Raw genomic sequence first — 13,877 nt, 5'->3', positions numbered from 1 at the left:
TGAGATTGCCTCACCTCCAGGCATACATATACAAACCAAATCACAGAATAAAGTGGTCAAAAGACAAAAGATGCTCAAAACCCCTAATACTGTAGAGCATTTTTACCTGGGGGAGCAAATTCTGCCCAAGTGATCCTTTGCTAACAGCAATCTCCAGCAAAAATGCATACAATGGAGGATGCCGGCAGCGGACCACATGTATCACAAAAACATCCTACAAAAACATCCTTTGCCCTGCTAAATCGCGCAGGGCAAAGGCATTTTTCAGAGTTCCGGTGACGTACCGGGCTCTCCATGGGGCTGACAGGAACCCCGGTGACGTCACCGGCACTGATGGGCGGGATTTGGCTCTGCCCTAGCCAGTAAAACGGCTAGGGCAGAGCTAAAGCCCGCCCCTCAGAGCCGGTGACGTCACCGAACACACTGCTGGGCGGAAGTTACCGCCCGGCAGTGTGTTATTAAAAACAAAAGAGCCTGTGCCCTGCGCGATCTAGCGCAGGGCACTGGAGCGCATCGGAGCATGAGATGCTCCGATGCTAGGCTCAGGAGGGCTGCCGGGGTGAAAATAACGGTATGTCCGGGTTCAGCTCTGAACCCGGACAACCCCTTTAATACTGGCAAATGATGGGGGGACAATACTGGCACATGATGGGGGGCTTAATACTGGCACATGATGGGGGGACTTAATACTGGCACATGATGGGGGGCTTAATACTGGCACATGATTGGGGGCTTAATACTGGCACGATGGGGGGGCTTAATACTGGCACATGATGGGGGGGCTTAATACTGGAACATGGGGGGCTTAATACTGGCACATGATGGGGGGGCTTAATACTGGCACGTAATGGGGGGCTTATTACTGGCACGTAATGGGGGGCTTATTACTGGCACGTGATGGGGGCTTATTACTGGCACGTTGGGGGGCTTATTACTGGCACGTGATGGGGGCTTATTACTGGCACATTGGGGGGCTTATTACTGGCACGTGATGGGGCTTTTTACTGGCATGTGATGGGGGGTTATTACTGGCACGTGATGGGGGCTTATTACTGGCACGTGATGGGGGCTTATTACTGGCACGTGATGGGGGCTTATTACTGGCACGTGATGGGGGCTTATTACTGGCACATGATGGGGGGCTTATTACTGGCACGTGATGGGGGGCTTATTACTGGCACGTGATGGGGGGCTTATTACTGGCACGTGATGGGGGCTCTTGTTACTGGCACGTGATGGGGGCTTATTACTGGCACATTGGGGGGCTCTTGTTACTGGCATGTGATGAGGGGCTCTTGTTACTGGCAGTGGCATGTAATTGAGGGCACTTATTACTGGCACATTATTGGTGGGCACTATAGGGGCATCTACTGAGGCCACAAAGAAGGGGTGTTTTATATGGGGGCTCTGTACAGTAGTATTTTATACTGGGACACATTATGGTGGGTACTATGGAGAAGGGGAGAGAGGAGTACTATGGAGTCATCTACGGGGAGCACTAAGAAGGGGTATTTTATACTTGCAAATTATGGGGGACACTGAGGGCATCTACTGGGGCACGATATATGGGGCATTTTTTACTGGTACATTATGGGGGGCACTAGCAGGAAGGGGGGAGAGGAGCACTATGGAGGCATTTACTGGGGGCACTATATAGGGGTATTTTATACTGGCACATTATGGGGGACATTAGCTCAACTGGGGGAATAAGGGGGTATGTTTTGCACATTATAAGGAGAATTATTTCTACTGGGGGGCATTATGGTGGGTTTTATTACTCCCCCATGGTATGACCCCCTAGTAGCAGCACCAGCCTCTCCCTGCTCTGCTATCCCTCTGCCCCTTCTCCAAATCCTTTTTATGAAATCTTTCTAATTAGGATAAAACACAACATCAGCTCCGCCGAGCCCCCGGCCAAGTGTTGAAGTGGCGTCCGAGATCCCCAAGGGCCAAGCCAAGTAACTGTAAGTGTTCATGTGAAATATGTTTATGTTATGTATGTACACTCCTATGAGAGGCGGGGAGGGAGATCTGTGGATGACACTGTTATAGGGAGGAAGATCTGTGGATGACACTGTTATGGAGGGGGAAATGGGGATGACACTGTCATGGGGTGGATCTGTGGATGACACATATAGCATAAGATGCTATATACGGTATGTGGCATCCACAGATTCCCCTCATAGCAGTGTCAGCTGAGAAGGAGGAGGGACTGTGGGCCGGCATCTGCTTTTATAATGACAGCGGGGCCCGTGCAGTGACTGTATTCTACTACACGGGCCCCGCTCATTGTATATAATCGTATCTGTAATTGTAGGCATTGTTAATGTATAAACATTCTGGGTAACCAGCGCCTGTATTACTTACAAGTGCTCAGTAGCAGAGAGGAGGGAGGAGGCAGGCTGGGAGGACGGGCACTGGCAGCTTGAGTCACTACATCACGCGCCTGCGCCGCCCACTTTATGAATGAAGCAGGTGGCGTGGGCTCATGACGTAGTGACTCACGCTGCCAGAGCCCGTCCTCCAGGCCTGCCTCCTCCCTCCTCTCTGCTACTGAGCGCTTGTAAGTAATGCAGGCGCTAATTACCCTGAAATTATATATATTAACAATGCCTACAATTATACATAAGATTATATACTGTACAGTGAGCAGGGCCCGTGTAGTAGAATACAGTCACTGCACGGGCCCCGCTGTCATTATAAAACCAGATGCGACCCCCACCCCTTGTATTGGGGGTCATTCCCACTACAGGGACACTGTTATGGAGGGGATCTGTGGATGACACATAGCATAAGATGCTATATAGGTGTCATCCACAGATCCCCCATAACAGTGTCACCCACAGATCCCCCATAACAGTGTCACCCACAGATCCCCCATAACAGTGTCACCCACAGATCCCCCATAACAGTGTCACCCACAGATCCCCCATAACAGTGTCACCCACAGATCCCCCATAACAGTGTCACCCACAGATCCCCCATAACAGTGTCACCCACAGATCCCCCATAACAGTGTCACCCACAGATCCCCATAACAGTGTCACCCACAGATCCCCCATAACAGTGTCACCCACAGATCCCCCATAACAGTGTCACCCACAGATCCCCCATAACAGTGTCACCCACAGATCCCCCATAACAGTGTCACCCACAGATCCCCCATAACAGTGTCACCCACAGATCCCCCATAACAGTGTCACCCACAGATCCCCCATAACAGTGTCACCCACAGATCCCCCATAACAGTGTCACCCACAGATCCCCCATAACAGTGTCACCCACAGATCCCCCATAACAGTGTCACCCACAGATCCCCCATAACAGTGTCACCCACAGATCCCCCATAACAGTGTCACCCACAGATCCCCCATAACAGTGTCACCCACAGATCCCCCATAACAGTGTCACCCACAGATCCCCCATAACAGTGTCACCCACAGATCCCCCATAACAGTGTCCTCAACAGATCCCCCATAATAGTGTCATCCACAGACCACCATTAGTTCAAAACCCACTAAAAGCACACCTTTTGGTTCAAAATATTTTATTTATTTTTTTTCTCCCCAAAAACCTAGGTCCATCTTATAGGGCGAAAAATACGCTTTCTGCAAAGTCCAAAGTTTACATACATTTCATTAGTATTTGGAACCATTGCCCTTAAACTGTATGACTTGGGTCAAATGTTTTGGATATCCTTCCACAAGCTATTCATAATAGTTGGTCAGAATTTGGGCCCATTCCTCCTGACAAAACTGGTGTAACTGAGCCATGTTTGTTGGTCGCCTTGATCTTCCTTATCAGCTTTGCCTATAAATTCTTTATAGGGTTGAGATCAGGGCTTTGTGATGGCCACTGCAAAACATTGACTTTGTTATCCTTAAGCCACTTTGTAACCAGTTTGGCTGTATGCTTCAGGTCATTGTCCATTTGGAAGATGCATTTCCACCCAAGCTTTCACTTCCTGGCTGATGTCTTGAGATGTTGCTTCAGTATTTCCACATAATCTTCTTTCCTCGTGATGCCATTTATTTTGCGAAGTGCACCAGTCCCTCCTGCAGCAAAACAACCCCACAACATGATGCTGCCACCCCTGTGTTTCACAGTTGGGATGGTGTTCTTAGGCTTCCAAGCTTCTCCCTTTTTTCTCCAAACGTGACGATGGTCATTATGGTCAAAAAGTAAATTTTTTGTTTTGTCAGACCACAGGACATGTCTCCAAAAATGTAGGTCTTTGTTCCTATGTGCATATGCAAACATTAATCTGGCTTTTTTATGTTTCTTTTGGAGTAATGGCTTCTTCATGTCAGAGTGGCCTTTCAGCCCATGTTGATACAGTACTCATTTCACTGTGGATATTGACACAATCTTACCAGCTTCCACCATCATCTTCACAATGTCTTTTGCTTTTGTTCTTGGGTTTATATGCACATGTTGGACCAAAGCACGTTCATATCTGGGACACAGAACCCGTCTTCGTCTTGAGCGGTATGATCGCTGGACATTCCCATCTTGTTTGCACTTGCGTATAATTGTTTGTACAGATGATCGAGGCACCTACAGGTATCTTGGAATTGCACCCAAAGTTGAGCCAGACTTGTGCAAGTGCACAATTCTCTTCCTGATATCTTGGCTGATTTCTTTAGATTTTCTCATGATGCTTCACAAAGAAGCAGTGTGTTTCAGGTGTGCATTTAAATACGGCACATCCACAGGTGTATCTCGAATTAACTCAGATGTTGCTAACAAACCTAACAGAAGGTTCCAAACACATGACGTCATTATATGGGCAATCCAGAATTGTTTAAAGGCATAGTAATCTTAGTGTATGTAAACTTTTGACATTACAGAAAATAATAAAAATGCCTGAAAACATTCTCTCTCTCATTATTCTGGCATTTGGCAAATAATAATAACTATGGTAATCCTAATTGACCAAAACAGGAAAGATGTATTCATATTTCATATCAGACATTGAGAAAAACATGCATATGTGTCTTTTTATATAGTGTATGTAAACTTCTGGTTTCAACTGTATAGTAAAAGTTACATCCATTGTGGTTTCAATATTAGCATGGTATGCTCATGATTAGCATTTATACCCTTTAGGGGTATATGGTGATCATATGATATAGTTTTGGGGCTGTTTCTGTGTCGGTATAAGAAAAGGTTCTCCAGAAATGTTATTTAATGAAAAACACAATCAATCACTAAAATAAACATGTCAAGAGAACTGACATGTCCCCTTTAAATTGAAACTGGTCCAGAGTTTAGCTAATTGCCAAGGGTCAGGCTTGTCTAATCAAAGGTGTCAGCTTTTATCACAAGGCAAAGCTACACCAGACCATAGATATCAGACCATGAGCTGCTTGTTGTTACAGACAATGGATGTGGATCCATTGTGCCAACTAACTGGTTTGGCTTTGAGTTAAACTTAAGGGTGTTGTCCTGGTGGTTCCCTGTTATTCCCCCTTTAACCCCTATACAGGAATCTGGACTGCTGAAAATTACCATCCAGGTGTCTGCCTCCTAGAATAGTCCCGGTGTAGTTGGCAGCTGACCTATTGGATTATAGACACCAGTTGTGAAGCACAGAGGGGTCAGGCAATATTTGTGGTCAGGAGACAGTCCGAAGTCAGAGCAGGCTGCATACAAATGTATCTGAGAATCAAGTCCGAGGTAAAGGCAAGTGGCAAAGGGTAAATAAAAGAAACAGTCTAATGTCAAGGCAGACGGCTAGTAGTCAGAGTCAGTAGTTAGGCAGGAGTTCGGTACATGGGTAGTGAAACAGAATAAATACCTTTGCTGGTAAATGGAGACTAGGAAAACCTAAAGCTCAGGCACTCTTCCACTGACGAAGGGGACTTATATGCCCAGTAACGGCCCGTCATAGGCTGGGTAAGAAATTGGATGTGTGTGCGCACCCTATAGAATAAGCCTAGGGCCTTCACGCTGGAGCACAGGCCACAGCCTGCAAAAAGCACAGGAGGAACCCTTGACCAGAACTGCTACTAGCTCGAGGCTGAGAATGGACGGACCCAGACAGTAGCAGGGTGAGTGGCACTTCACCTGTGCCTGCAGAGGTGGGCATGGTACACTAGTGCCACATATGGAAAGGTAGCATTATATTCTGGAAATTCAAAGATTCGTGTCTTCACTCTGGTTCATTAAGGAGGGTCTCGGGTAAGACATCTGCTTCCATGAAGAATTCTAAAGAGATTATGTTGTTTTTTGAAATAATGTAATTTACTCTCTTACTCTCATTTCCTCTTTCTCTCATCAGTAGTAATAGTGAAGACATATACTAGCTTTTATTTTTGCAATGTGCATCCACTTACCGGTATTTGCTTTTCTATATTATGCCTTTATTGCACTTATTCTGTTGTTAAACCTTTGCTGAGGTACATGCTGGTATCATAGGTTTTAACGTGTTCTGTTCTATTTCCATATCTATTGGACTAACCTCTGGTTTCAAGTTATATATTTGGGACAAAATAAGATTTGAAAAAGGAAAATAGTCACCATTTAAGCAGGATGGACCAAATAAGAGAATATGCGAGATTTAAAGGAGATAGGTTAAAGTTGCCCCTAAGCAACACATTGAGGAAAATGGTGAAAAAGATCTAAACATATCAAATAGCAAAATAAATCACAGTATTTTATGGACTATAAGACGCACCCAAAATTTTTTTTTTTTATCAGACTTCAGATCAGACCCCCAAATCAGACTCCTATTCTTTATCAGACCTCAGATCAGACCCCCCCAAGCTCCATTAGCCTTAGATCAGACCCCCCAACCTCCATCAGCCTCAGATCGGAACCCCAAAGTCACAGCTAAGACGATACCCCATCAGAGGGGTAATAGACACGAATGGTATGTATAAATTGAGTAATCACAGGGTACCACCTGCAGTAAAACGTAGCCTTTAATTCAGAATACACATAAAATAACTAACTTCCATAGCATAACACACAAAAAAAATAAAAATAAAAACAAAGATCGACACTTTGGACATGCGTCTGGTGATCTAGGAGACTGTTGGTAGTTAGTTTACAGGCAGTATGGTTACTGGAGAGCACTCGATTTGTAGGCAGGATAGCTGATAAGGGCGATCCCGTGTTCAGGAACCTGCTGTCTTGCCCCAATTTGTCCCTGTTTGATGACCACAGTCCCCTAGATGATGACCTAATCCGAGCACAAAAAAAAGCCTGGCTATGAGCTGTGCGCTGCGATTGGCCAGCAGTGCAGCAAGGGACACGCCTCCTACAAGAAATCAGTCAGAGGGAGCGCAGACACCGGAGCCTATACCGGGCGAACGGAGCGGTGCCCAGACTTACTAGTAAGTGCAGGGGGACCCCTGGGCGCCGCTCTGCCCACTGATCTAGTTAGTTTTTAGTTTGTAGAGTAGTGAAAGGTCCTCTTTAAGTAAGTAATTACTAAGAATTGCAAGCCTACAATACATAACGCCAAATTTCATGCAAAAAATTGTACCACTTTTGGTACAAAATTCCTGACATAATCATACCGCCAGGGAGGTTAATAAGAATAGGATACAATATTCCTCATCATAGATGACATTGCAGTAAAATTGTCACCAGTGTCAGGCTGTCAATGATTACAGCCATGCACTACCAATCAATACTCAGGGTGATACAGTCCACAATACAACAATAGATAGGATCAAAGCCCTATATAGACCTAGGGGATACAAATACTCCCCTTTCAACCACAGACATTCGGACACTTCACCATGTCCATTTAGGCACTTGTGTAGTGCCTGCCAATCATGTGCGGCAGAGTTACTTTGTGTGCACCATCTCAGAGACAATTGTAATCAATGTGGTACTTGCGTATCCTGACTGATTGTTTGGAGGGGGGTGGTTTCTGGCGACCTGGTAGATACACCACAGCCCACCATCATCCGGTTTGGCCAATTGTGGTCAGTGCTGGTGCCCCAGTGGATCCAATGTGAGGACCCCCATGGGAACCCCATCAGCCTAAAATCAGACTCCCATTCAGCCACAGATCAGAATGCATCAGCCTCAGAACATACCACATCAGCCTCATATCAGACAACATCAGCCTCAGATCCCATCAGTCTCAGCTCAAACCTCATCAGCCTCAGATTGGACCCCCATAGCCTCAGATGGGACCTCCATCTGCCTCGGTTCACACCCCCATCAGCCTCAGATCAGACCCCCATCAGCCTCAGATTAGACCTCCATCAGCCTCAGATCAGATCCCATAAGTCTCATATCAGATCAGACCCCATTAGCCTCAGAACAGACCCTATCAGCATCAGATCAGACCCCCATCAGCCTCATATTTTACCCCCAGCAGCTTCAGATCAAATCCCATCAGCCTAAGATCAGATTCCATCAGCCTCAAAACAGACCCCATAAGCCTCAGATCGTACCTCCATTAGACCTCAGCTTACTCCGGGCGGCGCTGCCACTCATCGCCTCTGGTCTTCTTCTGGACTGCGCTACACTGTGACCTGATGATGCACAGCATCAGGTTATAGTGCACAGAGAAGGGCCGGGAAGACGACCAGGAAGGGTGAGTACTATGCAGCACTTCCCTCACTGCTTCCCATGCCTCCCACATGCTGGTCATTAGCATTTGGACTATAAAACGAACTTCCACTTTTACCTAACTATTTTGGGGGAAAAGTGTGTCTTATAGTCCAAAAATATGATATTTCTTACATTTTCTTTAAGGGTATGTTCACACTTAGTGGATTTGCCTCTGCAGATGGTTTGACATTACCATTAAAGTACATTTTAAAGGGAACCTTTCACCATGAACCAGTCACAGGCAGCAGATTAACTCCTTAACCCCTTAAGGACCGAGGACGTACCGGTACGCCCTATTTCCCGAGTCCTTAAGGACCGAGGACGTACCGGTACGTCCTGACTTAAAATCTGAATTCCGGCGCCGCGGGGGTTAATCGAAACGGGATTTCGGCTGAAATCATTCAGCCGGCATCCCGTAACAACGCAGGGGGGGGTCATTGGACCCCCCCGTATCGGCGATCGCAGAAAACCGCAGGTCAATTCAGACCTGCGGTTTTCTGCGTTTCCGGTCCATTCGGGTGTCCTGTGACCCGATGAACCGGAAAAAGACTGCGATCGGTGGCGTAATTTTACACCACCAATCGCAGTCCGAGGATTTGCAGAGGCGGAGCTGGCCCTGGTGCTGAACGCCGCTGTCCAGGGTGCTGATTGGTGCAGGGGAGAGAGGCGCGAGATTCAAACTTCCTGCGCTCCTCTCTCCCCTCCTCTTCCTGTCCAGCACCCTGACCGTGCAGCATCGTCCAGCACCAGCTCCTGTGTCCCCCTAAATCGGCATCCATCACCCTCCTGCACCCATCGCCACCCAGGTAGGTTAGGGTCAGTGAGGGAGAGGCACCTTTAGGCAGGGATAGAAGGGAAAAGTTAGAAAAAAAAAAAAAAAAAAAAAGCACATTTATTCCAAACTTTTTTTTTTCAACTTTCAGACCCCAGACCCCCCCTGCCACTTGCCCCCCCCGCATTTTTTTTTCAGTAACCCACTGGTGAATTTGATGGTGGAGCAGACGAATCTGTACGCCCAACAGTTCGTCGCTCAAAACCCAGGCTCAGTTTTGGCTAGACCCGGTGGCTGGACGCCGGTCAGTGCAGCCGAGATGAGGACATTTTGGGGCCTCGTGCTGCATATGGGTCTAGTCCAAAAACCCAGTGTCAGGCAATACTGGAGTGGGGACGTCCTGTACCAGACCCCACTGTACAGTATGGTCATGACACGTCACCGGTTTGAGGCCATCCGGAAATGTCTGCATTATTCCGATAATGCAGCATGTCCACCCCGAGGTGATCCTGCCTATGACCGGCTGTACAAGATACGGCCGGTCATCGATCACTTTGGGGCCACATTTCAGCAGGCCTACGTACCTGGAAGGGAGGTCGCGGTTGATGAGTCTCTCGTTGCGTTCAAGGGGAGACTCAGTTTCCGCCAATACATTCCCACAAAGCGGGCGAGGTATGGCGTGAAGCTATACAAAATTTGTGAGAGTACCTCAGGGTACACTTTCAAATTTCGTGTGTACGAGGGGCGAGATTCCCGGATTCAACCACCAGAATGTCCCCCCACTCTGGGTGTTACCGGGAAACTAGTGTGGGACCTTATGTACCCACTGCTGGATAAGGGTTACCACTTGTACGTGGACAACTTTTATACCAACATTCCCTTGTTCAGGTCCCTTGCCGCCAGATCCACGTTCGCTTGTGGGACCGTGCGGAAAAATCAACGCGGCCTCCCTGCCTACCCCCTCCAGGTACCTATCCCCAGGGGTGAGACCCGTGCACTTACCAGTGGAAACCTGTTGCTGGTCAGGTATAAGGACAAGAGGGATGTCCTTATGCTGTCCACAATCCACGGTAACAGCACCACCCCAGTCCCTGTGCGAGGTACCGCGGCAACGGTCCTCAAGCCCGATTGTATCGTCGACTACAATCGGTATATGGGAGGAGTTGATCTCTCTGATCAAGTCCTCACGCCATATAACGCCATGCGCAAAACCCGGGCATGGTACAAAAAAGTTGCGGTCTACATGGTGCAGGTTGCCATGTACAACTCTTTTGTACTATCCCGAAGCGCTGGCAGCACAGGGACATTCCTCCAATTCTATGAGGCAGTCCTCAAAGACCTGATCTTTTCGGACCGGGAAAGAGCAGGCCGGAGTACCTCGGGAACTGGAGGCGCCCGGATCGTCCCTGGCCAACACTTTCCAGGTGTGGTCCCCCATACTGGAAAGAAGGGACGAACCCAAAAAAAGTGCAGAGTGTGTCACAAGAGGGGGATACGGAAGGACACCACAACTCAATGTGACACGTGCCCCGATCATCCGGGCCTCTGCATTATCGATTGCTTCAGGGAGTATCACACTTCCATGGAGTACTAAATTTTTATAATCCCCAACAGTTCACTAGAGAACATAAAACACTATGGCTCTCAGACTTTGGAGACACGAAAACAATTTTTCTTTCCCCAAAAAATATTAGTTTTAGTGCAGGCATCCTCAAACTGCGGCCCTCCAGATGTTGTAAAACTATAACTCCCAGCATGCCCAGACAACCTACAGCCATCATCAGGGCATGGTGGGAATTGTAGTTTTACAACATCTGGAGGGCCGCAGTTTTAGGATGCCTGCTTAGTGTCTCCAAAGTCTGAGAGCCATACATATTGGGCATCGTCGCGTGCGTAAAAGTCGTCGCTATAAAAATAACTTTTTACCAAACGCCTCGGATGAACGGTGTTAAAAATATAAAATAAAAACGGTGCCAAAACACCTATTTTTGGGCAAAATTTAAATTTAAATCCATTTTGCCGGTAATAAAGCAAGGGTTAACAGCCAAACAAAACTAAACATTTATTGCCCCAATTCTGTAGTTTGCAGAAACACCCCATATGTGGTCGTAAATGGCTATATAGCCGCACGGCAGGGCATAGAACGAAGGGAACTCCATACGGTTTCTGGAAGGCAGATTTTGATGGACAGTTTTTTTTTTTTACACCATGTCCCATTAGAAGCCCCCCCTGATGTAGCCTAGACTAGAAACTCCAAAAAAGTGACCCCATCTAAGAAACTACACCCCTCAAGGTATTCAAAAATTACTTTACAAACTATGTTAACCCTTTAGGTGTTCCACAAAACTAAATAGCGAATGTAGAAACAATTTTAGAATTTAATTTTTTTGTTACATTGCCTCAAAAAAGAGTAATATAGAGCAACCAAAAATCTAATTTACCCCAAAAATTGTCCCAAAACAACCACCTTATCCCGTAGTTTCCTAGATGGGGTCACTTTTATGGAGTTTCTACTCTAGGGGTGCATCAGGGGGCTTGAAAGGGTACATGGTGTAAATAAACCAGTCCAGCAAAATCTGCCTTCCAAAAACCGTATGGCGTTCCCCTTCTTCTATGTCCTGCCGTTTAGCCAAACAGTAGTTTACGACCACATTTGGGGTGTTTTTGCAAACTACAGAATCAGGGCAACCCATTTTGAGTTTTGTTTGGCAGTTAACCCTTGTTTTACTCCTGGAAAAAACTGATTATATTGGAAAATTTTCCAAAAAATAGAAATTTCTAAATTGTTTCTCCATCTGCCATTAACTCTTGTGGAACAGCTAAAGGGTTAACAAAGTTTGTAAACCCAGTTTTGAATACCTTGAGGGGTGTACTTTCTTAGATGGAGTCACTTTTTTGAAATTTCTATTCTAGGGGTGCAACAGGGGGCTTCAAATGGGACATGGTATAAACAAAACCAGTCCTGCAAAATCTGCCTTCCAAAACCCATATGGTGTTCCCCTCCTTCTATGTGCTACCGTTCGGCCAAATAGTAGTTTACGACCACATATGGGGTGTTTCTGTAAACTACAGAATCAGGGCAACCCATTTTGAGTGTTGTTTGGCAGTTAACCCTTGTTTTACTCCTGGAAAAAATTGATTATATTGGAAAATTTTCCAAAAAATAGAAATTTCAAAATTGTTTCTCCATCTGCCATTAACTCTTGTGGAACACCTAAAGGGTTAACAAAGTTTGTAAACCCAGTTTTGAATACCTTGAGGGGTATACTTTCTTAGATGGAGTCACTTTTTTGAAATTTCTATTCTAGGGGTGCAACAGGGGGCTTCAAATGGGACATGGTATAAACAAAACCAGTCCTGCAAAATCTGCCTTCCAAAACCCATATGGTGTTCCCCTCCTTCTATGTGCTACCGTTCGGCCAAACAGTAGTTTACGACCACATATGGGGTGTTTCTGCAAACTACAGAATCAGGGCAACCCATTTTGAGTGTTGTTTGGCAGTTAACCCTTGTTTTACTCCTGGAAAAAATTGATTATATTGGAAAATTTTCCAAAAAATAGAAATTTCAAAATTGTTTCTCCATCTGCCATCAACTCTTGTGGAAGACCTAAAGGGTTAATAAAGTTTGAAAAAACAGTTTTGAATACCTTGAGGGGTGTAGTTTCTAGAATGGGGTCATTTTTGGGAGGTTTCTATTATCTAAGCCTCACAATATGACTGCAAACCTGAACTGGTCCATAAAAAGTGGGATTTTGAAGATTTCTCAAAAATTTCAAAATTTGCTTCTAAACTTCTAAGCCTTGTAACATCCCCAAAAAATAAAATATCATTCCCAAAATGCTACAAACATGAAGTAGACATATGGGGAATGTAAAGTCATCACAATTTTGGGGGGTATTACTATGTATTACAGAAGTAGAGAAACTGAAACTTTGAAATTTGCTAATTTTTCAAAGTTTTGGTAAAAAATGTATTTTTTTATGCAAAAAAATTAACTTTTTTGACCCAATTTTAGCAGTGTCATGAAGTACAATATGTGACGAAAAAACAATCTCAGAACGGCCTGGGTAAGTCGAAGCGTTTTAAAGTTATGAGCACTTAAAGTGACACTGGTCAGGTTTGCAAAAAATGGCCTGGTCCTGAAGGTGAAAATGAGCCTGGTCCTTAAGGGGTTAAGGACCGGGCTCATATTCACCTTAAGGACCAGGCCATTTTTTTGCAAATCTGACCAGTGTCACTTTATGTGGTGATAACTTTTAAACACTTTGGCTTATCCAGGCCATTCTGAGACCCAAAAATGACCCCATTCTAGAAACGACACCCCTCAAGGTATTTAAAACTGATTTTATAAACTTTGTTAACCCTTTAGGTGTTCCACAAGAATTCATGGAAAATAGAGATACAATTTCAAAATTTCACTTTTTGGGCAGATTTTCCATTTTAATAATTTTTTTCCTGTTACAAAAAAAGGGTTAACAGCCCAAAAAAATGTGGTCATAAACTGCTGTACGGGCACACAACTTGGT

This window comes from Bufo gargarizans, chromosome 5, assembly GCF_014858855.1.
Source record: "Bufo gargarizans isolate SCDJY-AF-19 chromosome 5, ASM1485885v1, whole genome shotgun sequence".
Lineage (NCBI taxonomy): Eukaryota > Metazoa > Chordata > Amphibia > Anura > Bufonidae > Bufo > Bufo gargarizans.
Note: the sequence above shows the minus strand (reverse complement) of the source record.